General features: G+C 33.2%; 1 protein-coding gene across 2 annotated transcripts in view; it reads right to left on the bottom strand.

Moving 5' to 3' along the window:
- LOC142977076 (connectin-like) overlaps nt 1-22,782 on the bottom strand; it is a 299,886-nt gene that overhangs the window by 80,139 nt on the left and 196,965 nt on the right. For both annotated transcript variants that reach the window (XR_012959687.1, XM_076120774.1), the window contains exon 2: nt 2,717-2,800. The gene's annotated coding sequence lies outside the window, so the exon portion shown is untranslated. The remainder of the gene's footprint in view (nt 1-2,716; nt 2,801-22,782) is intronic.

Genomic DNA, 22,782 nt, shown 5'->3' on the forward strand with positions numbered 1-22,782 from the left:
TACTTAGTTGCGGATTTTTTTACCACAGTAACAGTGTCCTCCCTCATAACGGAAGGAGACCCTTGCCCAGCAGTGGAACAGTAATGGGTTAAATTTATTTTATATAATTTATAACAGTGTAAGGACGGAAACTACCACGTCAATTCGTTGATTTGATTCACCAAGCTTGCGGCTAGAGCAATCGTGCTAAAATCTCAAGTAAAATCAGGATACAAAAATATTTGATTTCGCTTTCTCTTTATTCATTAGAATAGTGCTTTATCATTTACTGTAGGGACCACTGTTGTTACTCTAATAAATAATCTGTACTACTAATTAGTGCTATATTGATATCGGACCTGAAATTTGAACGGGTTTTGGCAGTGAAACCGTTTATGTATCTAATTACTATATACAAAAGCAGGCAATAATAATATAATTTGCAAAAGTGTACTCGTAAATAACGTTTAATGTATAACGTTTTAAAAAAGTTTTTTTCTTGCCGTTGTTACCTTTATTCTGATAATTGTAACGACTATCATAAGTGTCAATATTTGACCTAAATGAATAAATGATTTGATTTTGATATTGTGCAATCCTTAAGAAGCAAGACGAGGTTCTATGAACCGTCTAAAATAAACAAGGTAAATCTCTATGTAAAGCGCAAAATAAATTACACATTTTCCACTCTCGTTGTACCACCAACGCAACTTAAATACTGAGATAGTGACGCTCGCGCGTTGTCGTCTTCTATTTATACAGTTTTCATATATTCGTAGTAATTACTTAACTTGTTACTTCTCAACATTTACCTTAGCTTTTTACATGAATTTACTTCATCTCTCACGATAAAGTTGTTAGAAGTGATGAGTTTTTGTTTGTTGAAGATTAGTAAAGGACTTTGGTGTGAATAGTACCCGCTTATAGGGCTCAAAATCTACTATTACTAAAATATGGTGAAAATTATATAATTATTGTATCAAGTACTACTATATTGGTAGAAGACCTCGTAAAATGTGTAGAACTGCAATGCCTGAGACAAGCGCAGGTTCATAAGAATGGCGTACTGAGGTACTAAGATGAAACAGGACTATAAGAAGACTGAAAGAAAAATGAGCTGATTACTGCGTCATATAATGCTAAACTCAATACTCAACTGAATAAAATAGCTGGAACTCGATCTAAAACAGAAAAATAATATGTCAAAGCTGCACGCGGAATATCTGTTTTCATACATTATGATCATTGTTCTCGTGTTGATACGAGTAGGGTAAAAAGCATGCTTATCAACTAACAAGCGTTTATTCTATAGCTACAAAAGTTATCAATACCTTCGGACTTCACTCGACTATAATATCAGAATTCTAAGTTCTGTTTGAACACTTTTATATTCTCTTCGCGGAAATTAAAATATTTAAAACAGTATTTATTTAAATCATCACAAGCCACGAACAGACAGTCTTCAATAATTCAGAGAGGTTTATTTTAATGTAGAATTTAATTTAATTAAAACGAAACGCATTTGTGTAAAGCTTAATCAGTTCCAGTTACTTAATCCTTCCACTTTTATGAAATAAAGTAGGTATTACGGGAAAAAGTTGTGTAAATTATGAGTTTTAATATTTCATGAGTTACTGGATTTCGATTGCGATTACATCTATGCTGGTACGGCCATAGCCAGTTGCGCTCACCGGTCGGTAAACGATCTGTGGGTGAAGCAACCGTTGGCGCGGTCATTCCATAGATGGGTGACCGCATAGTGGTATTTGAACTGGGCGTCTCCGTGCTTCGGAGGGCACGTAAAAAGTCGGTCCCGGTTGTTGTCGATTAAGATTACAGTCGTTAAGTCACGTCAAAGGCCTTCGGGCGGCTTGAACAACTTTGACACTAGGTTGACCACTAACCATACGATAAGAAGATAAGAAGAAGAATTTCCTAGTGTAAAAAGTATTTCATTTGTTTTCAAATTCCGGTAATAAACTAGTTTTGTGGCAGATTTTATCAAAATCCATTCATAGAATTTGCGTAACAAACTTATGTACGTCAATACACGCACATTTGTGAAACAATAATGTTTTATTTACTAACCAAATATAGCAAATAGTATATGATTTGACTTCATTACCTTTGCAGACTGAAAAGTGTGACTAAGTCCCGAGTTTGACTCCAGAGTCATTTTGACTGACACTGGCACTGGAGTCAAATCTGCTGTAGAAATATTTCATTACGTGTTGAAGTATTTTCAATCAGCTTCCTTTACAAAGGCAGACAATGAAATGAAATGTGTCCAAAAACACTGAATTCATAAGGTATGTTAATGCATAATAGTTTTTTAGTAGACCGTCGCTAATTATGGACTCAACTGACCCAGTTCTTATTGCAGTTCCAGATATTTAAACTTCTCCTTTGTAACAAGGTTGGGTGTTAGTGATGCCGAGTAAATTGATTTATTTAGACTAAAAAATACAGCTGGAGAATTTGTTTGTTTGTTTGTTTGAACGCGCTAAACTTAGAAACTACTGGTATGAATTAGAAAAATATGTTTTTGTGTAGAATTGTTGTCCATTAATTAAAGACGGTTATAGGTTATATAACATCACGCTATGGCTAATAGCCGTGAAGTACCAATTGGTTTAAAAAAAAACGGTAAAACCACAGTCCACGCGGATGAAAATGCGGGCGGCGTATGTTACTTTTAAATTAATAATTTTTTAAACAATCATTTTAATTAACTTACCATAAGGTATGACTTCTAGCACATTCACACAAACTGCCTTTAAAAGCAGTTCACAAGTTCACTTCAGCATAATCCATATAATATCTGTGGACAAAGAAAAGAAAACATAAGAATTTTTGTTCCTCGCACATCTCAAAAGTCTTAAAGATTAGGTTTTGAGTCCACCACGCTGGCAATAATAATAAGCTTATTGTCATTACAACAAAAAATCTTCACAATACTTTTACAGGTTACTCTCAAGCACCGCAGTTTAGGCAAAATACACATTTACTATATTAGGTTGAATTTGACTAAAAACTATCCTAATACTACTCACAATATTCACAAATACATACAAATATATTTTACATATTAAAGTTAAATATATGTAGTTACAGGTTCATTCCTACGCACATGTTATACCCAAAATTCCCAACAATTACTAAATAAGCGTCGATTATCGTATATTTTTATCATAATACTATAAAGAATCCGTCGCAAAACTTAACACAAAATACAATCATAAAATGCATAGTTTAGCCGTACTCTCCGCTGCAACAGACACCTCACATTACTGTCGGTTCAAGACGACAGCCTGCAGCGATGGGTTTACATCCGCAATAAATTTACGTTAAGTACCACTGTTTATATGACGGACTATTATTTAGCATTCAATTAGTAATGCAGTAAGCTCCCCGTTACATAGGACTAAAATTGTTGACAGTGAAACGAGTGTATTTTATACACCACTGCCTACAGCTTTGGGTATAAAAAACAATATAGTATGTATTTAGTACGAAATTATTTAGCAATAAACTGTAAATTTTAGTCGAAGTGTATAGGCTACCCTGATTTCGAGATTTTGGATTCTATTCCCGTTGCAGAAAGTGCTGTTGGGCTTTATAAAGTTTAAAATTTATTTATTTAAGATAAAAATAGCAATATATTCGTCCCAGACTGTACTGGAGTAGTATTTTAAATGACAAAACGTTAATGTCGTTAACTCATCATCGAACCATAGAGTATTGAAATTTGGTATGACATGATCACCGCCCCTAGCGTATTTCGCAAGAACTATTTTCTTTAGTACTTTAAAAGGTCAAACGCTCGATATTTGTTAGTAACGCTTTTAGTAAATTATGGTACAGTACACAAACACTGCAATGATTCAGAGTCTAAAATAATTTTAGCGAGCAAAAAACTTCTAATAACTACATACCAACAATTACTCATACACATAAAATTACAATAAAATAACCATCAAAGCATTGTAGGTCACAAAACCTTATGAATAGCAATTCGCGTAACAATGCAGTAATTAACTCTTAAGATAAAATCAACACGTACTGTGTAATAACCTATTATGGAAATAGGTTCGTTAGTAATGCTATTAATAATAGCCTTAGATTAGATTTCGTGATTGTTGCTACTGTGACAAGAATGTACTAACATAGAATAAAATACTGCGTAAAAGGTCTGGTTGTGATTTATTCGTTAGTTTGTTTTGTTTTTTTGCTTAAAAAAGACAAATCCCGCACTAAGAATTGCTCATGTGTCGTGAAGACTTTTACAAGTATACAAACGGACGCAAAATATAACCAGACCCAAAACAACTATTTGTGGATCGCACAATTAATGTTTGTTCCGTATTATAATCAAACCCACGCCTCTTTAGGCACTGGTGGTGATGTGGTGAGCACTTTAAACACTAATTACTAATTTTACACTCAAACTTTCGCATTGATAATATTAATAAGTTTAAGTTGACCGATATTGCTTGCGAAAGGATAACACAAATATTTGTTCTGTGTGATTCTCTCAAACGATATAATTTAAAGACTCAAAATACAAAAAGAAAAAAAACAGTAATAATTTGTCCATAACAAGTAAGATTTATTTTGCTCTACATATGATATGTACTCCTATTTTCTATTAGCTAGAACCAGTATTTTAGTAATAAAAGCACTCAGTTTCTATTGCACTTATTTTAATAAAATATTTTATGAGTGAACAATGAAGGAGATATTCCTTATTGAATCCTTTGTCAGAACATTCTATAGACTATCACGATCTATTGTGAAAAGAATAAAATATAAACACATACAAGTTATTGGAAAATAATAAAATGGCTGCGGAAACTGTCGAATTGGAGTAAATATTTTTGTTTGTATATAATAAAAAAACTGTCTTTTGGAACTGTAGTTGACATGCCTTTTGAAAATTTTAAGAAACATATTTATACTTTATGCGGTGGTATAAGATAGGTTCGAACCCGTGAATGACTTTTCAAAGTCATTGGTGTGTTTGAAATGATCATCACTTGTTCCATCGGTGAAAAGAAAACATCGTCATAAAACTTCACGCCTCCGAGTTCTATGGAACAGAATATCTTGAAAGTATGTAAAGTCTCCAACCCGCAGTTCCCTAGCGTGGTGGACTCAAGGCCTAACCCCACCCTCATAACTGGAGGAGACCCTTGCCCAGCAGTGGGTAATTAATGGTTTTTTTTTTATAACTTCATTTAGTAGGGTTTTTAAACGTTGGTAGTTATTGAGAAGTATTGTGGTTTTTGTAACTAAATACCTATAAATTTTTACTATCATTACCAATTCTGTAGGTTTGTATCGTAAACCTTCCCTTGTTTAAACTAACATCGCATTTACAGAGAATTTCAAAGAGCGAGTAAACTGCAATAATTTGGCGCTATAAAGGCTTTTGCAGTACTAGAGGCATTACTCGCTTCATCATACTTAGCTAACTCCGATTAATGAAAATTTGTTTTCAATTTTTCAAATCAAATCATTTATTGCTGTGATTTTGAGTTCAATAAGTCGTTTTTCAAGGCGTTTCGTCTCTCGAAGAATGGGTTTACAGACTTAACAACTCACTTATAAAAAAAAGAAAATTAAAAATTTCAACAAAAATATAATCAATGTGACTTTCTCCAGTTATATTCGCAATCAATGTTCCAAAAAACACCGAAAAGTGTCAATAGATACATCTCAATAAAAGCGACTCAAAATTCAGTCAATAGACACGAAAGTTAAAACATCAAAGGTCCACGTGTTGACAAGTAAAAGGAAGAAAATAAACAAGTTGCAAGTCACCTCGGAGTTGTCAGGCTCAGTTAACAGGGTGATGTATGTTTGCTTTTATACACTTGTGAACTAAATGCACGGGCGGTACAGGAACGGATTTGGGTTGTTTGTTGTATTGTAGAATGGGATAAATGTTTCTGATATAATTCTGTAATATATACTAATAATATAAAGCAGAAGATTTTTTGTTTGAACACGTTTATGCTACTGCTGGTTTTAAAAAAAAGGTTCGTTTTGTGTTGAATGGTCACTTTGTTGGAGAAGGCTGTGGCTACACAACATCACGCTATTATGACCTATAGAGGTGAAGCGGCAATAAAAAAAATGAGTAAACTACAGTCCACTTGGATGAAGTGACGGGCGGCCGCCCGGCCGTTGTCTTAAATCAAATTGTAGTGGGCTGGTAAAATAATATTGTTGAGCCTAATCTAATAAAATCTTGTAAAATAGAAATATAGTATCAGTCAATTTTCAATTTAAAAGCATCGAGAGTGGTATTGTAAAATATGTATCCCGCACAAATCCAGATGTAGGGCGATCTGTTCTATAGCCTATATAGGTTATAGCAGGATTTGTTCATGATAGTCAACGTTTTATTTCAGCCGTATAAGCGGATTTAGTTCGTGTAAATTCCTATAAAACAAACGATGCCCTTTTTCGTGTTGTGTTAGTTTTTTCATTGTTATATGAAACATTGTTTCTTGTTAATGTATTGCGTTGATATTGAAAAGTTATTGTTTCGACAGAATGGCAAAATCAGTTTGAAATTTTTTAATCTTTTGTAAAATTTGGTTCCTTTGTAATTTTTGTCTTTAAGGTCTGAGAGGGTAATGTATGCGATGGTTTATGTGTGTATCCGTAAGTCTTGAGTTAAGTTCTCGAGTCAGCAAACGTTGACACGCTATTGATGTTACCTTATTACACGTGCTTAACAATCAAATTAACCGATAACTGTCTCACTGCCGGGCAAAAGTCTCCTTGCGGATTGAGATTGGCTATTATAATCATTATGATATTAATATCCTTCCCTTGATCTATCTCTCAATATTCAATCATTTACCCCAATCTAAGACTCCACAAGCTTCATGAAAATCATCTACAATATTCATCAAATACCAATAATAGTTAGACATCTGATTGAATGACATCCAATCAAAGTTCCCACCTGAATCCGGCCCTGGAGTCTCAACCCTCGTCATCTGTCCTAATGGCGGATTAAGTGGTCTTTTCCCGTGATAAACATGTTCTTAGTAAAAAATACATTAAGTAAGTTTCTTGTTAGTAATTGCGGAGTGTAATTTATTTGGATTTCTTATATTTGTGACAGATGTGGTGATGGAAAAGTTTGATGTGAGAAAATATTTATTAGCTGAACTGCGTAGCAAGGATAATATGAGTAAGTGGAAAATATTTGACAGAAAATGTAACCACATATCGAATTCGGAGTGTTCAAGTGTTTTCATGTCATTTGACATTGAAAAAAGATTTTAAAATAATACAACGAACTGATAAAATGTAAACATGTTAATGCCGTTGACTAATTGTCGACCACCAACCACTCATTAGCCCGTAATGTAGAATAATGACAACAGTATGTTCTGTTAGTTATGAGTAGATGTCTAGTAAACACGCTCACAGTATCGTAGCTACGTAGCAGTCGTAGCTCCTCTACGCCGTAGCAAGATTGGTCAACAGCTGTACTACTCGTAGGTTAGGCGAAATTTTAATTATATCCTTTAAAAAAATGATTTTCTAATAAACGACATTCATCTAGTTCTAAGCCAGAGTTAGTTTTATTATATTGTAAAAACCTTAAACAATTGTAACTGAATTTTCCGAAAAATACTCGAATTTCTTTTCATTCGTAGAAGAAAATTTATAAAATAAACATACAAGGCTAACTAAAACTACGGTTGTGTACGAATACGTGGAAAACTCTTTATTTTTTCAAGCAATATTCTAAATTGAAGCACTCTGCATCAAAACGTAACCCCTTGTTTACGAAATAAAAGGAACGGGACATATACATGTGAAGCTAGTTTTATTTTTATCTTGATTCCCAGTACCTGTATGGTTTGTTTGTTCTGAAAATGCAATTTCTAGTACTCATGTGAATGTTATTTGGTTATCTTTTGAATTTAAGATTTTGATAACGACGCATTTATTTTCTGTTGTGAAGAATGTGAGGAACACAATGCCAGTATTTTTGTTCCATCTCAGGTTTGAAGCTTTAGAAAGTAAAAAGCAGCAGTTTTAAATAGTAGCGTTTCTTTAAATAACGGCATAAAGATGTGTATTTCTAAAGATCTGTAATGATCCCTTGAGATTCTATTCTTGACTATTTCTTAATGTTTGGGCTTCAATGCCCTTACAATTTAAACTAAAGTTAGAAACCTATATAGCAAAGATCAAGTTAGGAAACATTCATTCAAATTTGTAATTTCAATCATCTCTATTTAGAATTGCTAAACCCTAAAATTCGTACCTTCATTCATAAAATCTACTAAAGATATACAAAAGCATAAACTCAAAAGGTTCCACAAACTGAATTCCGCAACAAAAAAGCCAATAACCGATTAACATCTCAATAACAAAATCAGGCATGTCCAACGTCAGTTCACATCCAATGAGGGAGAGCGTGGAATATTTAAATACGTAGGAAGTACCAGTGGTATGTATAAACCACGAGATGAACGGTGATAGCTGACATTTGGCGTAGTGCGTGAACGAACGCGCGGGTTGAATAACAATGCAGGGAATTTTCGTTGATGTATGGCAAGCGGTTTGTTTGTAGTTTTTTGAGGAAGATAAAAGGAGATGTGTTACGTTTCTGTGGGAAATGAAATTACAAATTTTGGAGGATGAGGACCTGCAGATTTGCTTATCTTTAAATTATTATTTATAAGTTACGAGTGTCTGTGCTTGTGAGTTTGTGTTACGAATGTGTAGGAGAAATCTTAGAAAAAACATACCTAACATCACATTTCTTATTTTACGAAAGCATAGATAAAGGCATACAACATTAATTCACGTTTCGTCATTACCAATGTTATTCCCAGCAAGCTAAATGCAAAAAAAAATCGAAATCTTTCGCATTGTCGCTTATGATCAAGTACTAAATAGGAATTTACTATTTAAGTAGATTTTATTCGACTGGTTATACAGGTTACAAATATAATGTTCTAGCTATAACTCTTAGCTAAAGACTATGTTATGATAAAGACCTGGCTAACACCTTTACTACAACGCTATAAGCGTGTTAAATAAGCTCTAGTACAACTAAAGTTTAATACAAAAACATGTTTCCATGTCCTATAACTCATGTAAAATTGCAGTAACATCCCTTAAAACTGAAAAGTAGGTAAATAGCAATAAAACATAAAGTTAAGAACTAATTTCAACAACAGAAAATTTTATTACAACAGGCACGCGAACGGAACTGCGGTAGAATGCTTGTATTATTATAATATTTCAGTAAAATTGTGAATGCAATAATGCGGCACACTTGTTTAATTTATGCTACAGCAGCTGGCAATGGAATACGTGTTAATTTTACTAGTGATAATGATAAAAATAAATAAGTGGGTAGCACAAGGTAGTTAGCTGGAACCCATTTTGTGCATGGCAATAAATAGTCTTGATAAAGTAGTTTAAAGTCACATTACACATGTACTAGCTAAAATATGACTAGATTCCTTCATTATAACATAAAATAATATTTCTTTAGTATAGAATAAACCGTACAGCAAAAAGTCATTGAAATACCGTGCAGTTTTTCATACACAGTAATAACCTACTTTCGCATTAATAAGTATCGTTCTATGGAACTGTTATGAATATAGTCATATCAGTAATACTAAACTAGGTATAGTTAAATTTTGGCAAAGCTGCGTTAAGTTTAAAAATAAATTATCATTATTGGACATTATTGGACACACGGTCATTTTATTCTAAACTAAGCCCAGCTTGTACTATGCCAACTAAATAACTGATAAACATACTTTAACTTCTAAATTCTTACTCATTTAGATATTTTTACAACTAGGATCAGAACGGATACTCGATACAGACACAGTTTCTACCGAAATTTGACGTTTTTCCAAGGAAGCAAGCTGCTAAAAACTTGACTATACGAATCGACCAACGGCATCTACATCTGTTAACTACACAAAAAAGTATATAAATTCTATTGAAGTAGATTTTGATCGATAGTGTGAACAATTAAAGTACGAGCAATTTTATTGTGAAATTAATACTATTTTCTGCAAAATAATAACTGGACTAATGAATGGCACATTCCACTTACTGAAAATTTTATTAAATTCCGCAAATCGGTGTATTTGGAATATTATCAATGGGGTTTTTATTGTTTGAAATATAGAATAACGATGTTTCATAGTAATATAGTACTATTTCATGGTATAGTAAATTTCTTGTATGCAATTTACCCTGTGTTAACAAAGTTTTCAACGGCGTATGGCATCATTATATTAAACTAATTCTAAAAATGTCTAAAAACGTTTTACAATTAATTTCAAGTTTACCAGAAGTACGATTTTCTACAGCCAGTACTATCAACTAGCAAACATTTGGCATTTTAAGTTATCTAAAGAAAGTTGGTCTTATAAAATACGCTTGGACCACTGATCAGATTTTCATACAAAATGTGTCGACAGCCAATTAGTTGTCGATGTAAATGCTAGAAAATTATGTCTTATAATACACGTTATCCTGATATGATATATGAGTTACTCTGTTTCCTGACCTACCTTAACAAGTAATACACGAACATAAAATCCATTCAAAACATTTCATATCAACCATCAGCACTAAAGTCGGTACCAATTATCGTACGTTTAATATTTCTGCTTGAACACGTTTCACGGACCGTTCGTGATTTAAAGTTAATCGATGTGACCGTTTATATGGTATTAGATTATTATAAAAGGATTTATGGTATGCAGTAGTATTTTATAATAATCCCCCTGTAGGTGATTAAGCTTCGTAAATATTGTGTTTTATGAGTATTTAAGCAAGCATTTCGTATTTTATAGTCCCTACATGATTACCTATGTGATAAGTAGTTCATGCAAGTAATTAAAATGCGACCGACTATTTCCTCGGGTTTCGTGCTGTAACATATAATCGTTGTAGTTGATAGGTTACGATAGATCTGGAGAAAAAGTATATAAGTGGCTTGATAGTACACAAAAAATATATTATACATGGCACCATATTCGGACTATTACGGATTCAGATCCTTACTTTCTGTTAAATTAACAAAGTAATACTTTCTGAACATATTGACTAAAAAGACGGATTTAAGCTATGTATATCAGTTGTAGTAAGACTGATCACAGTTTTAACCCCACTTATACTCTTTGGCAAGACTTCCATTCAACGACAAACGACTGTTCTTGAGTATCAAACTGCAGTCATTTACCTTCTACAAGAATAGTCGAATAAATCTAGTTGGCACGGTCTAACTGAAAAAGATTACGCAGGTTCGCCACTCGCTCAGCTTAAATAATGGGTATTGACGACGAACGCCAGCGATGGAATCGCATCGCATTCTGTTCCGTGGTACGAGGGATTCAGGAATGAATCCAACGAGTGATGGTATGGATGTTTTGGATGTCGCTGTTGATTTCAATTGTAGCTAAAAGCCGTGGATTGCAGCTTAGTTGGTGTTTTTAACTTAGTAAAAGGTAACGATTTTTTTATTTTCACTACTTCATCTGTTAGTAAAATGGAACTGCGACGGAGTACATAAAAATGTTCATTTAAAATCTAGCAAAGTAGAAACTTTAGTTTAAAAAAATATTTCTAAAATTGTCTGCGTTTAGCTAGTACTATTAAAATAGTGGGAGCGCTTTGAAAAATACACGAATTCGCTTTGAAACAAAATGTATTGTAATTTCGTTTGTTCCTACACGTTTCACATATGCATAAATATTTACAAACAGCCACTTAAAACAAGCAGTTCCAGTAAAAGCTCAATATTATTTTAAATCTTTGTAACGTTGCAAAAGCGGTTACCGGAACACACGGGGACAAAAGCGAAAATGTCCAATTTCAGTTCGGAATTGTTTTGCTAAAAATATTTTTTTTTGACGTCGTTTTTTTTTCTACCAACAACATGTCCGCATTTTCACGCCGTGTGAATACGCCCGGTGTTGTAAAAGGGAATATTTTAAGTTGTTATATCACTTTTATTTGGTGGATACACTATTTTTTATTTTGTTTCGGGATGAAGGGAAGCTGCGATGGATGTAGTATGTGGATGATCGTGTTATTTTTTTATGGGACGGTGGTAGAACAAAGTGGTGATGTTTGCTGACGTGTTTCGGATGTATGACCTGTGTGACTGCATACAGTAGGAAAAGAGACACCAACAACCTGTGTTAACATATTTAATAGAGATGCAATTTGTAAGGACGGGAACAGAACATCATGTATTCTGCACAGGATTAAAACATTTTGCAACTGCTGGTATGTTTCTCAGAGTGACTTTCAACAGAGTTCAACTCAGCAGACACTGGTTTAGTCTCCTTGTAATTTCGTCGTATATCTCTAGAAGTATTTACTATTTATTCATTCATATTTAAATAGAGATAAAATCAGAGTGAGTAGGTTCAATATTCATCTGTAAATATTCCTTTGTATAAAGATACACAATATCACCTCGATAATATCAATACCTCGGTAAAAAGAGTCACACGTGTAACTTACTCTACGAATGTTTACTACCTCTAGGTAATGTTAGTATGTATTGGTAAAACATGTTTTGTTTTCCGTATCGCTAAGTGCGATAGCGGTTTTCTCGGTTGCAAACAGTTTGACGTGTTTATAGTTTGCAATCTTAAACTTATGTCACGAGTTAATCGAAACATTTTAAATTTACAATACAGTAGAGTACTCTATCAAAAATAATTTGAAACTGAAATACATTTTCGAGAGTTGTGTTCCTACCTAAGGCCTAAAATTAATAATATAGAAAGAGAGATTATTTTTTTGTGACATCTCACTCATTCTTATAATCAGTCTAAGATTATATTGCGACATAGTTTTGTTACATATATTTTAGACACTTTCAATACAAGGTGAATTTTACATTTCATGAGGCAAGGAAATGTATTACACAATATTATTGCAGGTTTCATATTAACTAATACCGCATTCCTATTTATTACCAAATATTAAATCAAACGCTTCGCCTTAGTGCTGTAATCGCTACCTTATCCACTCTGAAGGTCACGTTTCAGCTTATGTCAAACGATATTTTATTTCAAACATCATTTACACGTTCAAGTTACATTTCATTTTTATAACTTAATGTTTTTAGGGTTGCGTACCCAAAGGGCAAAACGGGAACGTATTTCTTACTTAAACTTCAGTTTCTGTCTGTCACCGGCTGTATTTCATAAACCAAAGATAGACAGTCGATAGTTTCACGGATAATGTATTTATTGTCGTTTCATCAACAGATACTTAAACTATAATTATATAACTTTAAAATAAATATTTAAGGGAGCTTCTACATACCTAATAGACATCATATTTTTGCCTTTTAAAAAAATATACATATGCTCGATTTCCTACCACTATCGAATACCGACAACCGGCAAGCTATCGAAAAAAATTGTATGTCAATCGATTCGGCACCTCAAGCGGGCGTTGTAGACACTATTTTGGCAGTACATTTTAAACGTCAAAATCTCGATACTTGAAAGTACCGACTGTACAGAATCGTGCTACAGAACCTTTCGTGTGTGAATCCAACTCACACTTGGCCAGTTTTTTCGTATATTTTGTTTTTAGCTTACTGTACGCCGATAGACTTTTAAACACGTTTAGAAATACTCGGTATAAAATATTATATGACATATTTATATTTCATTACTCAGAATGGGCCATTAGGGATAGATTTTTCGCCTTTTATTTTCTAACTTCCTCGAATTTACTGTAATAGATTGTGAAGTGTCGGAATCAATTCTGGGAAATTTAACTTAGATTATATTCTTTCGATGTAAAAGCCAGAAATACTTTTGTTATTAGATTTTCTTGGAAGGTTGTGTTTATTTATCGGCGTTAAACCGTGGATGAGCGATAAAACGTTACAGTTTTGCGTAATCTTTCTGAGAAGGTAGTTTCGTTACAAGATGCTGTATATGTGGCTTTTGTTGTGATATCAAAATAGGTTTATGAATGACCACATATAAGTTCATAAATGTCTAGTTTTGAGAAGTACTATAACTGAATAGTCGTGTTTCTTTCTAACTATAATTATTTTGGATCTGGTTGTAGTTTGTGTCCGTTGTTTGTATGTTTGCAAAAGTTCCCACGAAACAAGAGCAATTCTTAATGTGAGATTTTTCTTTTTAAATAAATATTAACGTTAAATTATGAGCTTCAAAAACCTCGTATACGATGTACATTTATTTCATTGGATATAATAAATCTATACTAATATAATAAAGCTGAAGAGTTTGTTTGTTTGTTTGTTTGTTTGTTTGTTTGTTTGTTTGTTTGTTTGAACGCGCTAATCTCAGGAACTACTGGTCCGATTTGAAAAATTCTTTCAGTGTTAGATAGCCCATTTATCGAGGAAGGCTATAGGCTATAACATCACGCTACAGCCATTAGGAGCGGAGTAGCAACGAAAAATGTTACAAAAACGGGGAAAATTTTGACCCATTCTCTTAGGTTACGCAAGCGAAGTTGCGCGGGTCAGCTAGTTTTAAATAAATATTAACGTTAAATTATGAGCTTCAAAAACCTCGTATACGATGTACATTTATTTCATTGGATATAATAAATAGTGGAGTCAAACACGCAAATTTTAAACGTAAATACCCACAATATATCACAAAGTTAAATTCTTCCCAAACGTGTTGATCTAATGTTGTATTTGTACAAAGCTGCAACACCTTTGTGGCTCGCGTACAACTAATGACGTCCATTTGGACGGTCCCGGCTCGCGGCCGATGCGCACATTATAGCTGTTTGCATTAGTATTTGGTACAAAATACATGCAAAGTTGGAATTTAGCCTTTCCCGAGTTCGAAAAATATTGAAATAACTTGTTTATCTATAAACAACAACAACATTTTGGGACTAATTTTTAGCTGGACTAGCAAGAACTAGCTAGGCTAGCTAGTTTGACTAACTATGTCTTAGTAACTTCTGTTTTAAGACATAAGAATATCAATAAATAGTTTGGTAAGTATATTATTATCAATGTTTTCAATCGTATCAAAGTCTTAAAAACTTCTGTTTTAAAAAAATGAGGCAATTTGACTATTCTTCAACGAGGTTATCATATTCTATTATTTGTTCATAGAATAAAGGGAGGACTTATTTAATCATAAATAAAGAAGTGTTTATACATAATTATTATGTCAAAAATTTCAAAATCCCAATTTTTATTTAATTTTCCAAAACAAAAGCACTATTTATTCGAAATCAACCTGGTACAGTCAAACGACAAAAAGAAAGTGCATTTTAAAACGAATCATTCGTACAGTGGAAACAATTTGTGTTTGTTTTACAATCAATCTTACCGAGCGTTATCATTTGCAGCTGACTTACTGCTACGGAACAAATTGCCCAATAAATTGTTTGCGCGACACGCGAGCGGAGTCGGCGCAAACATTTATATTTGTATAAAAATAAACGGAATATCGTAAAATATTATTATTTTTGTTGTAAATGCATTTCCGTGTTTTCGATGCGTGAGATACATCATTTTGAATAACTGCTGAGTTTTTTGTACTGATAAATATTGATGGAATAAGATAATGTTTTAATTACGGTTATTTGTTGATGAATTTCATTAAAAAGGTATCGAACGTATCGATTGCCATGTTCAGGTTGCCTATTTTTTATAGTTGCTAAAAAGTGTTTCAAGGTCAAACACAAAGATCAAATGATCCAAAATTTATAGGCATATAAAGGGCGTCTGCTTTAGAAGGAACTTAAATTTATTAATGTTAAATGCTTGGTGATAAATGTTTAGATGATAATTTTATAATTCGACGTCACACGGATAACCATTATTTCACATTATAGTCGCAAAATATTCATAAAAATAATTAAAAGTATCAAAAAAATAAATCTCATTACAACCCGAAACCATCAACGTCAGAAATTACGTACAAAGCCCTGAATATCACGTCATTACAATTTCGACAAGCAACCTCGTTTGCCCAAACATGTAAACCGGTGTCGCTTTAAAAGACCGGCCGGTTCGTTAAATGAAGACATCTGTCACCGGGTAAAGGATACAGGTTCCGGCCCCGGAAATTTGACTCTGGCGTTGCCAAATAAATTATAAAAAATACGCGTATTACGTGAAAGGTTGGCAAGGACTTTGTGTCATGTTCGGTTCGGCTATTTATGGTGGATTTTGTTGAGTGAAAAATAAAGTATCAAAAGGTGTTGGGACGACGATATTTTGTTAGTCGATATTTTCTGGAACGGGCAAAATTATATGACTATTTTTAATATGATGTGTTACAATTTTACATGATGAGAATCACTGAATCTGTTGAACATGTTTTTTGTTATTATTTTTACCGTGCAGGCCTTAAAAATCCTTTGTTTTTTACTTATTTAAATTGCACGAGAAACAAAATAACAATGCTTACATAGATGCAGTGTACTAAGATTTAAAGTTTTGTATTCATTTTGGTAGCAAATGTCTCGTGCTGCCACTGTACTGGAAAACTGATAGTCTAATCTGTTCTCTTGTTATTGGACACTACAAACCCTCGGTTGAGAATATGGTTATTTTAAACGAAAATATGGACTTTTATTTATATTTTCACATTGCTATATAAAATCTCTTGCCAAAAAGATTTTATTGTTCTTAGCACGTTATCAGACTTTCTTTTGATATGTTGATGGTTATCCATTTAAATAAGTCGGACAATTAAGTTTATTAATCTATACTAATATTATAAAGCTGAAGAGTTTGTTTGTTTGTTTGTTTGTTTGTTTGAACGCGCTAATCTCAGGAACTACTGGTCCGATTTGAAAAATTCTTTCAGTGTTAGATAGCCCATTTATCGAGGAAGGTTATAGGCTATATAACATCACGCTACGGTCACTAGGAGCGGAGTAGCAACGAAAAATGTTATAAAAACGGGGAAAAATTTGATCTCTTATGCGACGCAAGCGAAGTTGCGCGGGTCAGCTAGTATTTTATATTATAGGTCCTCGTACTCGCACAACTCCTCAGCTTTACTTGGTTAAGTTATCGCTTATTTGCTATAATGACCAGTAAATATTAAAAATATGTATACAGCCTCACGTTTTCATAAGCAATTTTCATATTTTCTTACAAAACACGATTGAACATGTCACAGTGTATAAGTCAACCAAGTAAGACGTATTTTTTTATTATAATCAGTGGCTCCAGATACTACTTCTTACAAACAAATCCTCAATGTTAATGTTCTCTCTTTAAATAGTAGAATATCTAAAGGTATGTTTACTCGGAACCCAGTTTACGTTGCACCGCAAACTGCATTGCTATCAAAGTTCCGCAACTCCATTATAAAGCACACGCGTCTTAAATCGGTTAGTTGAGGACATAAAACAAGCAAGTATTAAGCCGGAGGTGTGTCAACAACTTCTAGTAAGGTTTGTGGTTAAAGACAGAGACGACCGCGTTGCTTTATACTAAATACCTGTAACGGTTTTAAGTGAGAGTTTTAGTAGTTAATTAGAATAATATAAGTGTATGGGTTGAAAGATAAAATTCGGGTTTTGATGACTTTACATCGTCATTGCATATGTTTTGAGACTTTGAGACTGGACTTAGGTGCATAGTGTGGGCTTATGAATAAGTTTTGAAATATTAATTATGTTAATACATGTTTTGTAACCAAGAACACCTTTACGCTGCTTAGACGTGGTATGTTCTTATAAACATTTATTTACCGGAGCATTTTGATTTTTTCAGTAGAGAAATCATCATTGGCCTGTATCCATCTATGGCAGATGATTCAGGTGATAGTAAACAAATAATGACAATATTAATCTGGCTATTTAACTTAAAGAACGGAATGTTGCGGCTAAACCTTAAAGACAAATTAATAATTTGTTACTGTAAATATCACGTAATAATTGAATTATACATACCCAGAGATCCGTTTCCCGTCACACCCGATATCAAATTTCTATCTCAATCTACAATATCCATCCGTCTCTTTACTCCGAACTAAAGTTTTTCTCAAGCCATAAGTGAAAAAGGGTTCAATACTTCTGCATATTTCCGAGTTATGTTCTACCAAACGATGTTCCCCATACTGTCGTTTCGTCTTTACGACTTATTATACTCAAACGTATAGTAAAATGCGTTCAGCGATGTAAAAAACCACAAATGACATTTTAGGATTACGACGGTCATACGTTTTGTTGTATAAAATTTTAATGAAGTGCATACATTTTTGCTATACAATTTGTGCAGTGAATGAGATTGAAAACCTTGTATGTTGTTTATACGATGAAATCCACGTTTTGATAATCATAAAATAAATAGAAAACTAGTCATGTTGGAGCAAGGTGTTATTTTGGATATAAAAGTAAATCCAAGCCCCACATTCTACCAAAATATTTCATCGGGTGCGCTGGTATAATGTAGATCATAGGACTTGAAATAAACTACGACCATGAACGCCATATTATTAGCAGGTGGTGCATTCTGAATCTTCAAGATTATCTAATGTTTATGTAAAACACTACCAAATTATTTTGAACTTTTTCTTTACTAATCTTGAACTTTTTGGCCGCGTATAATGGCGTGATGGAACGCATAGGAACCTATAGGCACTACCCATTAGATCAATGACTTAATGGTAGATCATTAAAACTTACTTTTGTCAATAATTTGGAATTTATACACTTGATTGTTTTTTTTATTCTGTTAACATCCGCATGACAAGACCAGCAAGAGATAAGTAATTCTTAATTATCAATTTCGGTCAAGCTAAATTATAAACGTAACATGACACACGCGTAATTAATTTCATTGTAGTCGGTTATGGAACGGGCCAGGTTTCAGTAGCGAACAATGAGGGCTGATTCCATTCATTTATAGTTCATCGATTCAGTTTACCGTGTCGATTTAATACTTGAATGGAAGTTGACGAATTTTATGGTTTGGTTGATTTTATAGGGAGTCTTTTATACAGAAATTTAATCGTTTATTCGTTTATGACAATAGATTGATAGTCAAAGAGGAATGAAAACCAGCGGGAATAAACGCAAGTTTTAATATTTGTCTATAGTAAATTAGATTTAATTCTTGTTTCTAGCGGCTAAAATAAATTTTGCTTTTTCAACAAGACTGTCACAATAATGTTGATGGAGTAGTCGTAGGCGGTATAATAAAGTGGTAGGCGGATGGTCATAACATTTCAAGTTGGTATTTTTTAAACAGAAAAGTGGTAAAATGATGAATGTTTAACATTGCCGCTTAAAAATACAGTACATAATCAATTGAACCTAAAAATCTAGATCAAAACAGCAATTATTCAACTTGGCAAAGGCAAAACTACAAAAAATCCCACTGCCGTACTGTCAAAACCACGGCTCGAGGCTCGTAAATATATCTTTCAAAATGTAAACCACAGTAAGTTGGCAACAGTCTGACACTTATGACTTAGAGGCCTGTGACAACGTTTGGCGGGAAATTTACAGCCGCCATTACTGTGACGTCACCGAAGGCGGTATCACGAACAAACGACTTTTGTTACGAACTGCAGAATCGTAGCGTCTATCATGGGACGGTTTATTTTTCTTTTGAAAGCGATTATAGTGAATTATTGGTTGTTAGATAAATTAGGTGTTGATCTACTAACCTTTTGAACACCGACATTTTTTAACATGTTGAATACTTTTGATACCACGCACATTTGTACTTTGATAGCTTAGGGACGCTAAATATGATGAAATACATAGTATTTTTAATAATAATCAAGATAAACGGTACGTGGCAAGGCTCTTTATTGAGTTAGCAGTCGGTATACTTATATACTTATATTACAATAATTGTGAAAGTATATTTTTTTGTTTATGACGCTTTTTGGGAAAAAGTCTGAACCAACTTACGACGTAGAAGTGATTAAGGACCCTGGTCAAATATCCGCTATTTTGAGTTTTAAAGAAACAAATCACACACGAGCAAACATAAGATAATGTTAATTTTCACTTCACAAATAAATAATAAATCACAATGCCAACATATTCTCATCTAAAATAATTCCCCACCAATTAATTTGAACTTCATCAACAAAATTAATACAACGACAACAAACAATTGTTATTAATTTCGCAATTGTATTTTCAATATCTGTTCAAGTTTTCCGTTTGTTTAAACACCAATAAGAGAGTTGTTGTTCCAACTGCCAAGTTTCAGTTCCGAATTCTCGAAGCTATTGATTTTGTTGACTTTAAAATAACTGAAAAGAAAAATAAAATTGTTTTGTTTTTATATTGTTTTTGATTCTGTTAGATTGATTTTGTTTTTGCGATTGTTTAAATTAGTTTTAGTTTAATAAGCTTATTTATTTGGTAAAGATTTCTACAGTGATAAATCAAATTGAATTTTATTATTTGAAAGCTGAAATTTGATAGTTATGAATGTTCAATAAACAATTAATTAAATCAATCGATTGACTTGAATAAACACTCATTTAGCTATCGCATCGTCTCATGATGCTCGTTTTATGCCAAGAAATAAGTATAATAATATTAGGTATATTAAGTAAAACTGGAATAATCATTTTCAATCACGTTAGCACTAATATAAAGACATAACAATTTGAAGGGATCCTTGTTTTGTTAGTACTATACTAAAACTTAACTATAACATTCTAAATCGTCTATTATTTTTACCAGAATTTTCTTTTTTATATAAGTAACGCCTGCCAACCTGCTCTTGGCTTGAATACAGAAGAATGTAGCTAAGCCCTTCCATTCTGAAAAGAACTCCGTGCCAAATAGGGTACTAGCAATTGTATGAAGTAATCTGCGCTTATACAATACGGGGATTTAAGCAAAGATAGTTCTATAGAATGGAAAATTTGCTTTACATGTTTACATACAGCGGTGTATGAAATACACCCGCGCTTTGCTATTAACGTTGGTTTTGAGGGATGATATCAGTCCAGTAACAATCCCTATCTATAATTATGGAATATAACTATTTATTGAGATTTCAAACATCAAATTTAAAAATATAAGTCTTCTTTAATTTAACTCCACGGTAATTTATAAACACGAATGTGACTTGAAATAGGTAACGGTAGCTATTATGCATACACAACATAGAGGTTAGGGCCCGAGTTCAAAATTGAACTCATGAGGTTTGTTGTTTGTTTGTCGTATGGTTAGTGGTCAACCTAGTGTCAAAGTTGTTCAAGCCGCCCGAGAGGTCTTTGACGTGGCTTAACGACTGTTATCTTAGTAGACAACAACCGAGACCGACTTTTAACGTGCCCTCCGAAGCACGGAGACGCCCAGTTCAAATACCACTATGCGGTCACCCATCTATGGAATGACCGCGCCAATGGTTGCTTAACCCACAGATCGTTTACCGACCGGTGAGGTGTAAAACAACCACGATGAAACTTTGAAAACATGTAAGGTGCCTAGAATAACAACAAACTTAAAAATGATTCGTCGATTCCATGTAAACATATCTGCAATACAACTAAACTAAACTAGAACGAAAGTCAATAAGTTATATCTGTCAAAAGTCTTGTCGCACACAGGATCAAGTAAACAATAGGAAATAAAAGAACAATAGCGCAGTGCAGTTGCTTACTCGACACGGCATGTCTATCTGACAAATATAACGACACTTTTGAATTGAGTTTTGAACTTACAGTTTGAACTTATAATTTGGTGTCAAAAGAAAAAAGCAATTAAAGGTATATAGAAGAATATAAGACTAAAGCTTCAGTTAAATATGGGAAAATTATCGTTCGTCGATTTAACAAAGTTCTGTAAGTACTGAATTAAAAAAAAAACATTTATGTTTGTAACAAACCGTGTGTCAATGTCATTGCGTCATTAATCAGTAAAAAAATTGGTAATTCCTATTTTTATGGGCTTCCAAACTATGGATATTTGGTATTAAGAAAAAAAAGTTTAACATGCATAACTTGTCTTTAAAGAATTAGTATGAAAACCTCTAATTTTAATTGCACGAATAATTTGGTACCAAACATCACCATTTTCCAAGACGGTCACAAAGAAGTTCAAATGAATAGATTCCTTAAGAACATTAATACCCGACTTCCTTGATGTAATCCTTCAAAAATGTCCAACTCGCCTGCAAAAATTACGAACAGCAATTATGAAGGTCTACCCACTTGCACCGAGTACTGGGAGCCGTTGAAAACGGTTTAATTCTAAAAGTTTCAGTGGAGGCACAGGAAGAGAGTGCCGTGGAAAGTGGAAATATGAGTGTCTCTAATTCGAGCAACACTCTCGGACGATTACTACTTGTTCTCGAACTGTTGTCACTTTAAAAATTGTTTTGTTCTTTGAAACATTTATGAGAGTTGTTGTAGGTTAAATGGTTTTGTAAGATCGCGAGTTATTGGTGCTATAGGTCGTGATTTTATAGGCAAATGGGTTCACAATGTATTAAACAGATACTTTTTTGTTCGGATTTAAAATTAATTTGTACTATACATTGAAATGAATGCATATTATTATTAAAAATATAATTATAAAATATTGTCAATACAAGAAAAATATCACAATTTTTAGTTTCTTAAGGTAAGACTAAAAGTTTAATAATTTTTTTATAAAATATTTAATTAGGCATTATAATTTGTCTTCCAACTTATCTGAAGGTAAGTAACTATAAAACCGACGATGTTATACGCCTATTCAAGAGGTTAAATCCATTTAAGCCTGTGAATGTCTTCATATACGACATTGTGGGATGGCTTTGACCTTGAAAACAAA

This window comes from Anticarsia gemmatalis, chromosome 12 (genome assembly GCF_050436995.1).
Source record: "Anticarsia gemmatalis isolate Benzon Research Colony breed Stoneville strain chromosome 12, ilAntGemm2 primary, whole genome shotgun sequence".
In the NCBI taxonomy this organism is placed as follows: domain Eukaryota; kingdom Metazoa; phylum Arthropoda; class Insecta; order Lepidoptera; family Erebidae; genus Anticarsia; species Anticarsia gemmatalis.